General features: G+C 44.1%; 1 protein-coding gene across 1 annotated transcript in view; it reads left to right on the top strand.

Moving 5' to 3' along the window:
* Positions 1-10,399: 10,399 nt before the first annotated feature.
* Positions 10,400-14,189, top strand: part of LOC126106636 (UDP-glucosyltransferase 2-like) — a 136,806-nt gene continuing 133,016 nt past the window's right edge. Inside the window, exon 1 of the mRNA XM_049912991.1 lies at positions 10,400-10,548. The gene's annotated coding sequence lies outside the window, so the exon portion shown is untranslated. The remainder of the gene's footprint in view (positions 10,549-14,189) is intronic.

The raw sequence follows: 14,189 nt of genomic DNA, 5'->3' as shown, positions 1-14,189 counted from the left end.
GCAATCGCAGAGGGTGGGACTATTGATAGTTGGGAGCTAGAACGTTAGGCGCGTTATGGGGCTCCTTAGGGACTTGGCTGACAGGGAAGGTAAGAAAACCAATGTGCACTCCGTGTGCATACCTGGTGGAGTCATTCCAGATGTGGAAAGGGTCCTCCCGGATGCCATGAACAGCACAGTTTGCAGCCAACTGCAGGAGGTTGCTCACATCGGTACCAATTATGTCTGTCGCTTCGGATCAGAAGAGATTCTCTCTGGTTTCGAGTGGCTAACAGAAGTGGTAAAGGCTGCCAGTCTTGCTTGCAAGATGAAAGCAAAGCTGACCATTTGCAGCATAGTCGACAGGACCGATTGCGGACCACTGGTACAGAGCCGCGTGGAGGGTCTGAATCAGAGGCTCAGACGGTTCTGCGACCGTGTAGGCTGCAGATCCCTCGACTTGCGGCAAAGGGTGGTTGGGTTTCGGGTTCCGCTGAATAGGTCAGGTGTCTACTATACGCAGAAGGAGGCTACACGGGTAGCAGGGGCTGTGTGGCGCGGACTGGGCGGTTTTTTAGGTTAGAGCAGGCTGTTCCAGCTCGTCGGCTCCGTTGTGAGCCGCAGAGCGCTCCCCGCTCCAGGGAGCCGTGTCGCTGGCTGTGACCATTCCAGTGGGCCGGCACGCCGGCACGCCAGCATGTGGCACGGCTGGCTGAGGCAGGCGGCAAGGCAAGCGTTTTGATGTCCCAGCTGCGTCTTAACAAGATGACAACCTCATACTCTTTGCTGCTAAGACGTGGTGACATGCTACACCAGGAAATACAATGTCCAGGAAATAAGTAAGAAACAACTGTTTTACAAGAAATTGCATACTAAATTTATTGGGCCTTTGTAGCTTGACATTTTCTTTTCTTTACAAGACCGGAAATATCAGGCAACAAAGTGTTTGCAGCGTTAATGCAGAGGACGGCCTTCATTGTTGCATCCTGAAGAAACGATCATTCCTTACTTTTCACTCTTATCATTGCTGAGAAAAGCTGCTCACAACAATACGTAGATCCAAACATGCGCCTGATCTCAGCGGCATTGTTGTGAAGCTTGGGAAATGTTTTTTGCTGTAATGAACGATACCATCGTGACAAATCTAACGTGTTGTGGGTACCTCTCTTTCAACAAAGTTGAACTTTGCAAATCAATAATCTCCAATTGAAGTGACGATGACAAGTCATCGGGGGAAACTGAAAACCGAGTGCTGAACACCTTAAGGGGAGCTGGAGGTGGTCAAATCCAAAAAATTACGATTTTTTTTTTTTGCTACCGAAAATTAATTGGAACATTCCTCTTTAATGTAAACTTTGAATTATTGTTCTACTCGCCCTAGAAGTGGAATTATTAGCATTTTCCCCCACGCCTGCAGAGGAAATGGGCGGGCGCTGAATGCATCTAACACCCTCTCGTGACTTCCTGGCGAACTGCTTGGGATTTTCTCGGCCTGTTACGCATACAGCGCCTTATGTTACGCATACAGCGAGTGTGCAAGGGTTGGCTACATTGTTTTCTGTGACAAATGAAGCGCTAAGAGCGCGGAACATCGTCTCTTTGCTGTTTACCGTTTCGAATTAGTTCAGTGTTGCGCCTGTTGTTGGTAGTATTATACTTCTTGTGTAAAGCGTTGTTCTGGTTACGATGCCACGTTTTAGTAACCGTGTATATAAGAAGAGGAAAAACGGAGCGAAAAGAAAATTAACACTAATACCAAGTTGCGATACTACAATTACTGAAACAGTGCGTTCTTCTGCTAAGCAACACATGGCCGGCCATAGCCCTGTGACATTTTCTAGCAAATACTACCTTGGGGGTGGTGACTCCAAAGGTTTCAAGACTATAGAGGAACTGAAACCATATGGAAATGAATTTGTAGTTGAAAAGTTGGAATGCCCTGGGCATGTGCAAAAGCGTATGGGAGCACGGCTTCGAAGGCTCAAACAAACTTTGGGTTCAAGTAAGCTCAGTGATGGAAAGATAATAGGAGGGAGAGGCAGGCTTACTGATGAGGTGATTGAACGTCTACAGAGATACTATGGGTATGCTATAAGGCAAAATACTAGTAATGTTAGTGACATGCGAAAAGCAGTGTGGGCATTGTTCCTTCATTCTGCCTCTTCCAATGAATACCCTCAACACAGCCTGTGCCCAGAAGATTCCTGGTGCAAATATAATGCAAAAAAGGACTATGATCACAAACATGGTTTGCCAGCAGCTGTGATAAATGCAATAAAACCAATTTTTCATGACTTAGCACAGCCAGAATTGTTACACAAATGTCTACACGGTAAGACGCAAATTCCTAATGAGAGTGTAAACAATTTGATTTGGAAAGTGATTCCTAAAAGGGTGTTTGTAAGCATAAAAACACTGCACTTTGGCATTTATGATGCAATAGCAACCTACAACCAAGGGAACAGTGTAAAGTGTGAAGCTCTGAAGGCATTGGGATTTACAGCTGGGGTGAACACTGTACGAGCACTAAGAAATATTGACACAGAAAGGATAAGAGGAGCAGAAAGAAGAGAAAGGCATATGAAGTATGATGGAACAACAGGCCAGAAAAGAAGACAGAAGAGGAAGCTTTTGGAGGATGAAGAAGAAGACCCTGATAATCCATCCTGTAGTGCAGGAATGTATTGAGAAACTTTGATAGCCATTTCCCGTAAATTAGAATTTTTCGAATATAAGGAACATTTTCTCAAAATCCACTCAAGCTAGAGAGATGAAATTTTTATACAGCACTCCTAGTGGTCAAACTTACATTGTAACACAGCCATTTGGCAATATGTTCAGTAGTTTCATTTCAGTTTAATTATAAAGCAATTCTTTGTAAAAAAAAATTTGGGTCATTAATAAAAAAAAATAATTGGAAGGAAACTAGAAAAGATACTCCAAAATCCCTCTGTCATAACTGCAATACTAAACCACTCTATATGTAAAAAAAATTCAAATTTTTCTATTTGGTAGTTTATTCATAAATGTTCCTCAAACTTAGTGATTTTAACATGGGCAGCATAGGCACCTCCGGCTCCCCTTAAGTTCCATTTCCAAACTGCTGAAGTCTCGGAATCGTGTTTCAAACGACGTGATGAGCTGCTTTAACTTTGCTTGGTAATCGCCGAAAGTAGTACCTTCAGGTAGTTTTAAAGAAGCAAGACGATTGAAGAACGTTAAATGTCCATTACTCATCTGCCTCTCAAATAAACATAATTTTTCCATGAACGCTTTGATCTGGTCGTGCATGTCAATGCCCTGCAATGACAGATTTAAATTATTCAGATGCATAGTTATGTCAGCTAGGAACGCCAGGTCTGATACACATTTTATATCTTTCAGACAACGCATTTCTTCCCCTTTCATTTCGAGAAAAAGGGATATTTCCTCACGAATGGCAAAGAAAACATCAAGAGCTTTTCCCCGACTCAGCAAACGAACTGTACTGTGGTAAGGTGTATCCCCATACTCCGCTTCCATATCTTTCAGGAATCCTTTGAATTGGCGATGATTCATACCGTGACGTTGCACAAAATTCACACAAAAAAATGGTTCAAATGGCTCTGAGCACTATGGGACTTAACTTCTAAGGTCATCAGTCCCCTAGAACTTAGAACTACTTAAACCTAACTAACCTAAGGACATGACACACATCCATGCCCGAGGCAGGATTCGAACCTGCGACCGTAGCGGTCACGCGGTTCCAAACTGAAGCGCTTAGAACCGCACGGCCACACCGGCCGGCTATTCACACACTTCACGACATCTTTCATTACGGCACCTAGCTCTACTGTTTCAGCACTCAGCGCCTCATGGTGAATAAAACAATGAAGAGTCAAAATGTCTTTCCCGAATTCGTCCCTGAGTTTATTTTTCAAACGAGAAGCAAAACCTTGGTGATGCCCGATCATTTGTGGTGCACCGTCTGTCGCTACAGAATGGAGCTTATCCCACGGCAAATTCATGTTGTCCACTGATTCACAAACAGCTTCAAAAATGTCACGTCCTGTTGCGGTGTAATCGAGTGGTACCGCATCCAAGAGTTCTTCAGTTACTTGCAGCTCCATGTCGACACCACGCACAAAGACTGCAAGCTGAGCACAGTCCGATATGTCGGTGCTTTCGTCAAGCGCTAGCGAAAATGCAGCACAGCTCTCCGCCTTTTTCCTGAGCTGTGTCTCTAAATCTGCTGCCATGTGCAGGATTCGACGAGACATTGTTTGCTTCGACAGGCAAACCCCTTCAATTGCCTACACCTCCCTTGGAAACAAATATTCTGCAACTGCTACCATGCACGATTTTACGAGTGGTCCAACCGAAAACGGCTTGCCACTCGTCACAATGATGTGAGCGACCCTGTAGGTTGTTCGAATTGCAGATTCAGTAGTGTTTTCTCCGCTCTCATTCACCTGAAAATTATAAACGTATTACAGAACACGAACTATGTTGCATGTTTTTATACCCTCCGTATTACGAAACTGTTTTTAATCTTACGTGTCCTGGTACGTCGTTCTTAAGCCTGGCTACCAGTTCTCTGCGTGCAACGCCTTCTACCTGATTGTAGTGCGCTGCGTGAAGAAGTGTTTAATGTCGTTGTATATTGTACCTCTTCGCAGATTTAAACACTTTATGACATACAAGACACTGCGGACGACCATCCCTCTCAATGAATAGAAAGGTATCCTCCAATAGAGGCACAGGGCTCCCGCGGCTAGTCATAGCTGTCATTGAACACGGGTTATTGCGTCAGTAGCGGCTGCATGCGGCCAGGGGGCAGGGAGTTCGCTTTCCCCCTCCACGCGGGCTCCGAGCTGCCGCAGTGAGCGCTCCGGAGCGCTCCGCCCCCCTGGAGCTCGGTTGAAACAGCCTGGGTTAGAGGGTCTCGGGAAAACACAAAAAGGGCTTCAGTCGCAAGGGGTGCAGGCTGGACACAAGAAGAACATAGATACAGGAACCATTGGTATAACAGTTGTAAATTGTCGTAGCTGTGTTGGGAAAGTACCGAGTTCCAAGCGCTAATAGAAAGCACTGATGCTCAACTCGTTATAGGCACTGTAAGCTGGCTAAAGCAGGATATAAGCTGAGCCGAAATTTTTGCGAAGAACCTAACGGTGTTCCGAAAAGATAGGCTAAACACGGTTGGCGGTGGCGTGTTTGTTGCTGTTAGAAGTAGTTTAACTCGTAGCGAAATTGAAGTAGATACTTCCTGTGAGTTAGTGTGGGCAGAGGTCATTCTTGGCAACCTGAATAAAATAATAATTGGATCCTTTTACCGACCTCCCAGTTCAGATGCTACAGTTGCTGAAAGGTTCAAAGAAAACTTGAGTTTGATTTCAAACACGTACCTGACTCACACCTTAATTGGTGGTGACTTTAATTTACATTCGATATGTTGGCAAAAATACATGTTTAATTCTGGAGGTACGCATAAAATATCATCCGAAATTGTGCTAAACGTATTCTCTGAAAATTATTTCGAGCAGTTAGTTCATGAGCCCACGGGAATAGTAAACGGTTGTGAAAACACACTTGACCTCTTAGCAACAAATAATCCTGAGTTAATAACGAACATCAAACCCGATTCAGGGATTGGTGAACACAGAGTTGTCGTAGCGAGATTGAATATTGTAATCCCCAAATCTCCGAAAAATAAGCGAAAAATATACCTGTTCAAAAAAGCAGATAAAAATTCACTTGACGCCTTCCTAAGAGACAATCTCCACTCATTCCAAATTAATAATGTAACTGTACACCAGATGTGGCTTAAATTCAAAGAAATAGTATCGGCAGCAACTCAGAGATTTATACCAAATAAATTAACAAATGACGGAGCTGACCCGCCTTGGTACACAAAACGGGTTAGAACACTGTTGCACAAACAACGAAACAAACATGCCAAATTTAAACAGACGCAAAATCCCCAAGATTGGTGATCCTTTATAGAAGCTAGAAATTTAGCGTGGACTTCAATGCGAGATTCTTATGTTTCCACAACGAAACTTTGTCTCTAAACCTGGCAGAAAATCCAAAGAGATTTTGCTCGTATGTGAAGTATGTTAGCGGCAAGAAACAATCAATGCCTTCTCTGCACGATAGCAATGGAGATACTATCGAAGACAGTGCTGCCAAAGCAGAATTACTAAACACAGCCTTCCGAAATGCTTTCACAAAAGAAGACGAAGTAAATATTTCAGAATTCGAGTCGAGAACAGCTGCCAACATCAGTAACGTAGAAGTAAATATCCTGGGAGTAGTGAAGCAACTCAAATCACTTAATAAAAGCAAGTTTTCTGCTCCAGACTGTATACCAATTAGGTTCCTTTCGCAGTATGCTGATGCATTAGCTACATACTTAACAATCATACACAACCGTTCCCTCGACGAAAGATCCGTACCCAAAGACTGGAAAGTTGCACAGGTCACACCAATATTCAAGAAAGTTAGTAGGAGTAATCCACTAAATCAGAGCCCCATATCGTTTACGTCCATATGCAGCAGGATTTTAAAACATATATTGTGTTCGAACCTTATGAATTACCTCGAAGGAAACGGTCTATTGACACACAGTCAAAATGGTTTACAAAACATCCTTCTTGTGAAACACAGCTACCTCTTTATTCACATGAAGGGCTGAGTGCTACTGTCAAGGGATTTCAGATCGATTCCATATTCCTGGATTTCCGGTAGGCTTTTGACAATGTACCACACAAGCGGCTCGTAGTAAAATTTCGTACTTATGGAATATCGTCTCAGTTATGTGACTGGATATGCGATTTCCTGTCAGAGGGGTCATAGTTCGCCGTAATTGACGGAAAGTCATCGAGTAAAACAGAAGTTATTTCAGGCGTTCCCCAAGGTAGTGTTATACGCCCTTTGCTGTTCCTTATCTATATTAACGATTTTGGGGACAATCTGAGCAGCCGTCTTCTGTTTTTTGCAGGTGACGCTGTGGTTTATCGACTAATAAAGTCATCAGAAGACCGAAATAAACTGCAAAACGATTTAGAAAAGATATTTGAATGATGCGAAAAGTGGCAGTTGACCCTAAACAACGAAGAGTGTGAAGTCATCCACACGAGTACTAAAAGAAATTCGTTAAACTTTGGTTACACGATAAATCAGTCTAATCTAAAAGCCGTAAATTCAACTAAATACCTAGGTATTATAATTGCGAACAGCGTAAATTGGAAGGAACACATAGCAAATGTAGTGGGAAAGGCTAACCAAAGGCTGCGTTTTATTGGCAGGACGCTTAGGAAAATGTAACAGACCTACTAAGGAGACTGCCTACAATAAGCTTGTCCGTCCTCTTTTAGAATACTGCTGCGCAGTGTGGGATCCTTACCAGATAGGACTGACGGAGTACATCGAAAAAGTTCAAAGAAAGACAGCACGTTTTGTATTGTCGCGAAATATAGGAGAGAGTGTCACTGAAATGATACAGGATTTGGTTCAAAATGGTTCAAATGGCTCTGAGCACTATGGGACTCAACTGCTGAGGTTATTAGTCCCCTAGAACATAGAACTAGTTAAACCTAACTAACCTAAGGACATCACACACATCCATGCCCGAGGCAGGATTCGAACCTGCGACCGTAGCGGTCTCGCGGTTCCTGACTGCAGCGCCAGAACCGCGCGGCCACTTCGGCCGGCCAGGATTTGGTATGGACATCATTAAAAGACAGGCGTCTTACGTTGCGATGGAATCTTCTCACGAAATTCCAGTCACCAACTTTCCTCTCCGAGTGCGAAAATGTTTTGTTGACGCCGATCTACATAGGGAGAAACGGTCAAAATAATAAAATAAGGAAAACAGAGCTCGTACGGAAAGATATAGGTGTTCATTCTTTCCGCGCGCTATACGAGATTGGAATAATAGAGACTTGTGAAGATGGTTCGATGAGCCCTCTGCCAGGCACTTGAATGTGATTTTCAGAGTATCCATGTAGGTGTAGATGTAGATGTAGAGTGTCACTGAAATGACACAGGTTTGGGGGTGGACATAATTAAAACAAAGGCGTTTCTCGTTGCGGCGGTACCTTCTCACGAAGTGTCAGTCACCATCCTCCTCTTCTGTATGCGAAAATATTTTGTTGACGCCGACTTACATAGGGGGAAACGATCAATACGATAAACCTTGTGTGAATGCTCTGGAAAGCTAATCATTTGCATATCACAGCATCTTCTTCCTGTCGGTTAAATTTCGCGTCTGTAGCACGTCATCTTCGTGGTGTAGTAATTTTAATGGCCAGTAGTGTAGTATGTGTGAAGTGAGGGCAGCGACTAGTGATGCGATACAAATGCATAGTGTGAAAGTGTTTTTTACCGGAAAATAGGACTTAACTGCAAACATGAATTAGTTGTTCTCTTTTAAAGCTATATCGTTCTGGAATAAAGGTGACATGTCTGATATCATATTGTAACTAATCTCTATATGAATAGACAACTTATGAATCATTTTCTCCTCGTGTCTATTATCTTCTCAGTACGATAATACGTACGTTTCCATTATGAATTGCCGGACGCTGTGGCGAGTGGTTCTAGGCGCTTCAGTCCGAAACCGCGTTGCTGTTACGGGTTCGAATCCTTCCCCGGGCATGGATGTTTGTGATGTCGGTTAGTTATGTTTAAGTAGTTCTAAGTCTAGGGGACTGATGACCTCAGATGTTGTCCCATAGTGCCTAGAGTCATTTGAACCATTACGATCTCTTCCCAGATTGATTCGTTTGCATTCTCCTAGTAATTACCAAAACGCAACTCTCAAGTGGTCACTGAACAACCCTCATTGTCCGCTTATACGTTTTACGAATCCTGCAAAATACTACAGCCTCCTATAGATCGTTCCTTTACTGACCGTGACAACCATGACGGTGAAAATACATCCGGGCTTATATGACGGCTAACCGAAAGAAGTTCTTCCCGTGCAGGATTCACTGGTGAAACATGAAGGGGTGGAAGTGACTGTGGCTTGCGAAGCACCCTCCGCCATACACTAAAAGGTAGCTTGTGGTGTGTAGCTGAAGATGTTGAGGTGTGATTTTATCCATACTGGATCAGAGGTCGTGGTTGTGAATGTCAATGTTAAAAAATATATCGGCTCAACCACTTTTTTATAGCGTAAAACACTAAGATTGACGCGTTTCGGAAGTCAAGCTTCCATCATCAGAATAATAAAAGGTAAAAGAACCTGTTAAAACTCGCTAAAATCGAACATGCACCAGGCACAATAAAATTGATAATAAAATTAAAACATCGTGGCTGCTTGACTTGTTGCAGCCGTGTCTTCCAGGGTGCATCTCCACATAGTCGTCAAAATATAAAAAAAACTCTAAAATGATGTCACCTATGGTGTTCAGCCGGCCGGAGTGGCCGTGCGGTTCTAGGCGCTACAGTCTGGAACCCCGTGACCGCTACGGTCGCAGGTTCGAATCCTGCCTCGGGCATGCATGTGTGTGGTGTCCTTAGGTTAGGTAGGTTTAAGTAGTTCTAAGTTCTAGGGGACTAATGACCACAGAAGTTAAGTCCCATAGTGGTCAGAGCCATTTGAACCTATGGTGTTCAACATCTAACGACATGGCTCTTTCCTCTATCGTCATAAACTGCCCGTGCGTCTTCGTTGATACCACACACCACGTAGCCAAACATGAAATGTGTAGGATTGACGGAGTACATCGAAAGAGTTCAAAGAAGGACAGCACGTTTTGTATTGTCGCGAAATAGCAGAGAGAGTGTCACAGAAATGGTCAGAGCCATTTGAACGTATGGTGTTCAACACCTAACGACATGGCTCTTTCCTCTATCGTCATAAACCGCCCGTGCGTCTTCGTTGATACCACACACCACGTAGCCAAACACGACATGTGTAGGATTTGTAGGATTGACGGAGTACATCGAAAGAGTTCAAAGAAGGACAGCCAGTTTTGTATTGTCGCGAAATATCAGAGTCACAGAAATGATACAGGATTTGGGCTGGAAATCATTAGAAGATAGGCGTTTTCCGTTGCGACGGAATCTTCTCACGAAATTCCAATCACTAACTTTCTCCTCCGAATGTGGAAATATTTTTTTGACGCCGATCTACATAGGGGGAGACGATCAAAATATTAAAATAAGGGAAGTCAGAGTTCGTACGGAAAGATATAGGTGTTCATTCTTTCCGGCGCGCTATACGAGATTGGAATAATAGAGAATTATGAAGGTGGTTCGATGATCCCTCTGCCAGCCACTTAAATGTGGTTTGTAGAGTATGCATGTAGATGTAGATGTAGACGTGACGTCACAGCGGCGACCCTGCCCGCGGCGAGCCTCTCCCTGCGGCCACGCGTCGGCGCCTGACCTCGCACAGTGCGCTCCTGGACGTCCCGACTCGACGAGTAGCGAACTGCCGACCCGTTTCGTAACACCCTTTCAAGGTCAGCCCGCTCGTCTGTCTATTTGAACGGCGGAGGCGGTCGTCTCGCCTCTGTGCGCCAACTCCACTGACGGCGAGGCGACGGGGGACGGAGGACCACTCTCGCAGGCACCAAGGTACCACTCCATACGGTCTGCGTGGCGCAAGTGTTTGCTTTCGCAGCAGCTCCTACACCTCTCATTAAGCAGCCGCGCTTTTTGTAGCGGTAGGTACATCTGCAGCATTTGCGTCAACAACTCCTTTCATGTTTTTAGTAGGTAGTCAGTCTTCCGACTGCTTTGGCGTCGCCTGTCACGACGTCCTCTTCTGCACCAAACTTTTCCTCCTCATGATTAGGGCTAATGCGTGAAGCGTTCGGTGAATTCGAATGTAAAATTCTACATACCGACTTGACAGAAAATCCTAGGAACTTCTGGTCTTACGTTAAATCAACAAGTGGCTCGAAACAGCATATCCAGACGCTCTGGGATGATGATTGCATTGAAACAGAGGATGACTCGCCGTAAAGCTGAAATACTAAACACCTTTTTCCAAAGTTGTTTCACAGAGTTCCTTTCTAAATCCTCGCACGAACGAAAAAATGGCTAACATACAATAAGTGTCCAAGGAATAGAAAAACAACTAGAATCACTCAACAGAGGAAAGTCCACTGGACCTGACCGGGTACCAATTCGATTCTACACAGAGTACGCGAAAGAACTTGCCCCCCCCCTTATAACAGCCGTGTACCGCAAGTCTCTAGAGGAACGGAAGGTCCCAAATGATTGGAAAAGAGCACAGGTAGTCCCACTCTTCAAGAAGGGTCGTCGAGCAGATGAGCAAAACTATAGACCTATATCTCTGACGCAGATCTGTTGTAGAATTTTAGAACATGTTTTTCACTCGCGTATCATGTCGTTTCTGGAAACCCAGAATCTACTGTGTAGGAATCAACATGGATTCCGGAAACAGCGATCGTGTGAGATCCACAGAAAGTATTAGATACATGCTCCCAGGTAGACGCCATTTTCCTTGACTTCCAGGAGGCGTTCGATACAGTTCCGCACTGTCGCCTGATAACGTAAGAGCCTACGGAATATCAGACCAGCTGTGTTGCTGGATTGAAGAGTTTTTAGCAAACAGTACACAGCATGTTGTTGCCAATGGAAAGACGTCTACACACGTTAAAGTAACCTCTGGCGTGCCACAGGGGAGTGTTATGGGACCACTGCTTTTCACAATATATATAAATGACCTAGTAGATAGTGTCGGAAGTTCCATGCGGCTTTTCGCGGATGATGCTGTACTATACAGAGAAATTGCAGCATTAGAAAATTGCCGCGAAATGCAGGAAGATCTGCAGCGGATAGGCACTTGGTGCAGGGAGTGGCAACTGACCCTTAACAGAGACAAATGTAATGTATTGCGAATACATAGAAAGAAGGATCCTTTATTTTATGATTATATGATAGCGGAACATACGCTGGTCGCAGTTACTTCTGTAAAATATCTGGGAGTATGCGTACGGAACGATTTGAAGTGGAATCATCATATAAAATTAATTGTTGGTAAGGTAGGTGCCAGGTTGAGATTCATTGGGAGAGTCCTTAGAACCTGTAGTCCATCAACAAATGACGTGGCTTACAAAACACTCATTCGACCTATACTTGAGTATTGTTCGTCAGTGTGGGATCCGTACCAGGTCGGGTTGACAGAGGAGATAGAGAAGATACAAAGAAGAGCGGCGCTTTTCGTCACAGGGTAATTTGGTAAGCGTGATAGGGATGTTTAGCAAACTCAAGTGGCAGACTCTGCAAGAGAGGCGCTTTTTATCGCGGTGTAGCTTGCTGTCCAGGTTTCGAGAGGGTGCGTTTTTGGATGAGGTATCGAATATACTGCTTCCCCTTACTTATACCTCCCGAGGATATCACGAATATAAAATTAGAGAGATTCGAGCGCGCACGGAGGCTTTCCGGCAGTCGTTCTTCCCGCGACCCATACGCGAGTGGAAGAGGAAAGGCAGGTAATGACAGTGGCACGTAAAGTGCCCTCCGTCACACACCGTTGGGTGGCTTGCGGAGTATAAGTGTAGATGTAGATGTAGATGTAGCAAAGACACCCGCGTCGGTCGTCTGTTGCCACAGCCCATCAACTCCATTCACCACACTGTCCTAACGGATACGTTCCTCGTGCACTCCACATTGATTTCTAAGCTTATTTCACGCAGTACTGCTTGTCTGTTATCACTGACAACTCAGCGCAAACGCTGTTGCTCTCGGTCATCACGTGAAGTGGTCAGAGGTAATACCTGAAATTTGGTATCTCCGCCACATTTTTGACACTGTGGATCTCGAATTATTGAATGCCGTAAGGATGTCCGAAAACGGACTTGCTGTGTGGGTACTGCGAACGGCTAAAAGCAAGGGGAAACTACAGCCGTAATTTTTCCCGGGGGCATGCAGCATTATGTAAGGACGTGAACGTGGACGATAAATATTTTAGACAAGAAGAGAATAGAAGCTTTCGAAATGTGGTGCTACAGAAGAATGCTGAAGATTAGATCGGTAGATCACATAACGAGTGAGGAAGTATTGAATAGAATTGGAGGGAAGAGAAATTTGTGGCACAACTTGCCTAGAAGAAGGGATCGGTTGGTAGGGCATATTCTGACGCATGAAGGGATGACCAATTTAGTATTGGAGGGCAGCGTGGTGGGTAAAAATCGTAGAGGGAGACCAGGAGATGAATACACGAAACAGATTCAAAAGGATGTAGGTTGCAGTAGGTACTGGGAGATGAAGAACCTTGCACAGGATAGGGTAGCGTGGAGAGCTCCATCAAACAAGTCTCTGGACTGAAGACCATAACAACAACAACAACAAGGATTTCCGAACTGAAATGTCCCATGCATCTATCTCCAACTACGATTCCGCATTCAAAATCTGTTAATTCCCGTCGTGCTGCCTTAAGCATGCCGCAGATCCCCTCACATGGATCACCTGAGTAAAAATGAGAGCTCCGCCAATACACAGCCCTTTTGTAACTTATATATGCGATAACGTCACCGTGTGTATATGGGCATATCGCTATCCCACGACGTTTGTCACTTCAATTGAAACATGCCCTTAGAAAAATTTATAAATGACTGTGCTCATAAACCTCTTACGTTATATGATTTTCAAACAGCTGAACGTATTCAGACACTTCCATCTTTACTTATTCTGGTCAATACTATACTGACACACAATATTTTTTTAGCGCAAGCGCTGTGCACATCCAACTGCCCAACACTACAATAGTGAATATTCCAACAATGCAAACCAGCCACAGACTGCACACAGCACAGTCAGTGATTTTCACACAGAGTGTCGTTATCAACATAAAAACCTAAACAGCCTACTTAGACAGCGTAAACGTGAAGAAAATATGATCGGACGATTAATTTATGAAATCGCCGTCGTATGAAATTTTCTATTTGGATGACCTTGTTATCGCTATAGCTCTATTTTGTTACGTGTTTGTTCAGTGAAAATGATTTTCTGAGGTACTTTCGGCAGGACTGGCTCATTAGATGTTGTATTCGCTACTTTTCAGGTGCCACAAAGACACTTTTTTTTTTTTATATGCTGCTACACCAATGTTAGCACTGAATAGGGGATCATGGAGGAACTGTATAAGGGGGGCTATGCTCCAGACTGAACGCTGAAAGGCATAATCAGTCTTAAATGATGATGATGATGATGATGCAGCTAGATGAATACTTTTTGGACTCGTGTAT

Source organism: Schistocerca cancellata, chromosome 10 (assembly GCF_023864275.1).
Source record: "Schistocerca cancellata isolate TAMUIC-IGC-003103 chromosome 10, iqSchCanc2.1, whole genome shotgun sequence".
NCBI classification, from domain to species: domain Eukaryota; kingdom Metazoa; phylum Arthropoda; class Insecta; order Orthoptera; family Acrididae; genus Schistocerca; species Schistocerca cancellata.
This window is presented reverse-complemented; position numbering and strand designations above follow the sequence as displayed.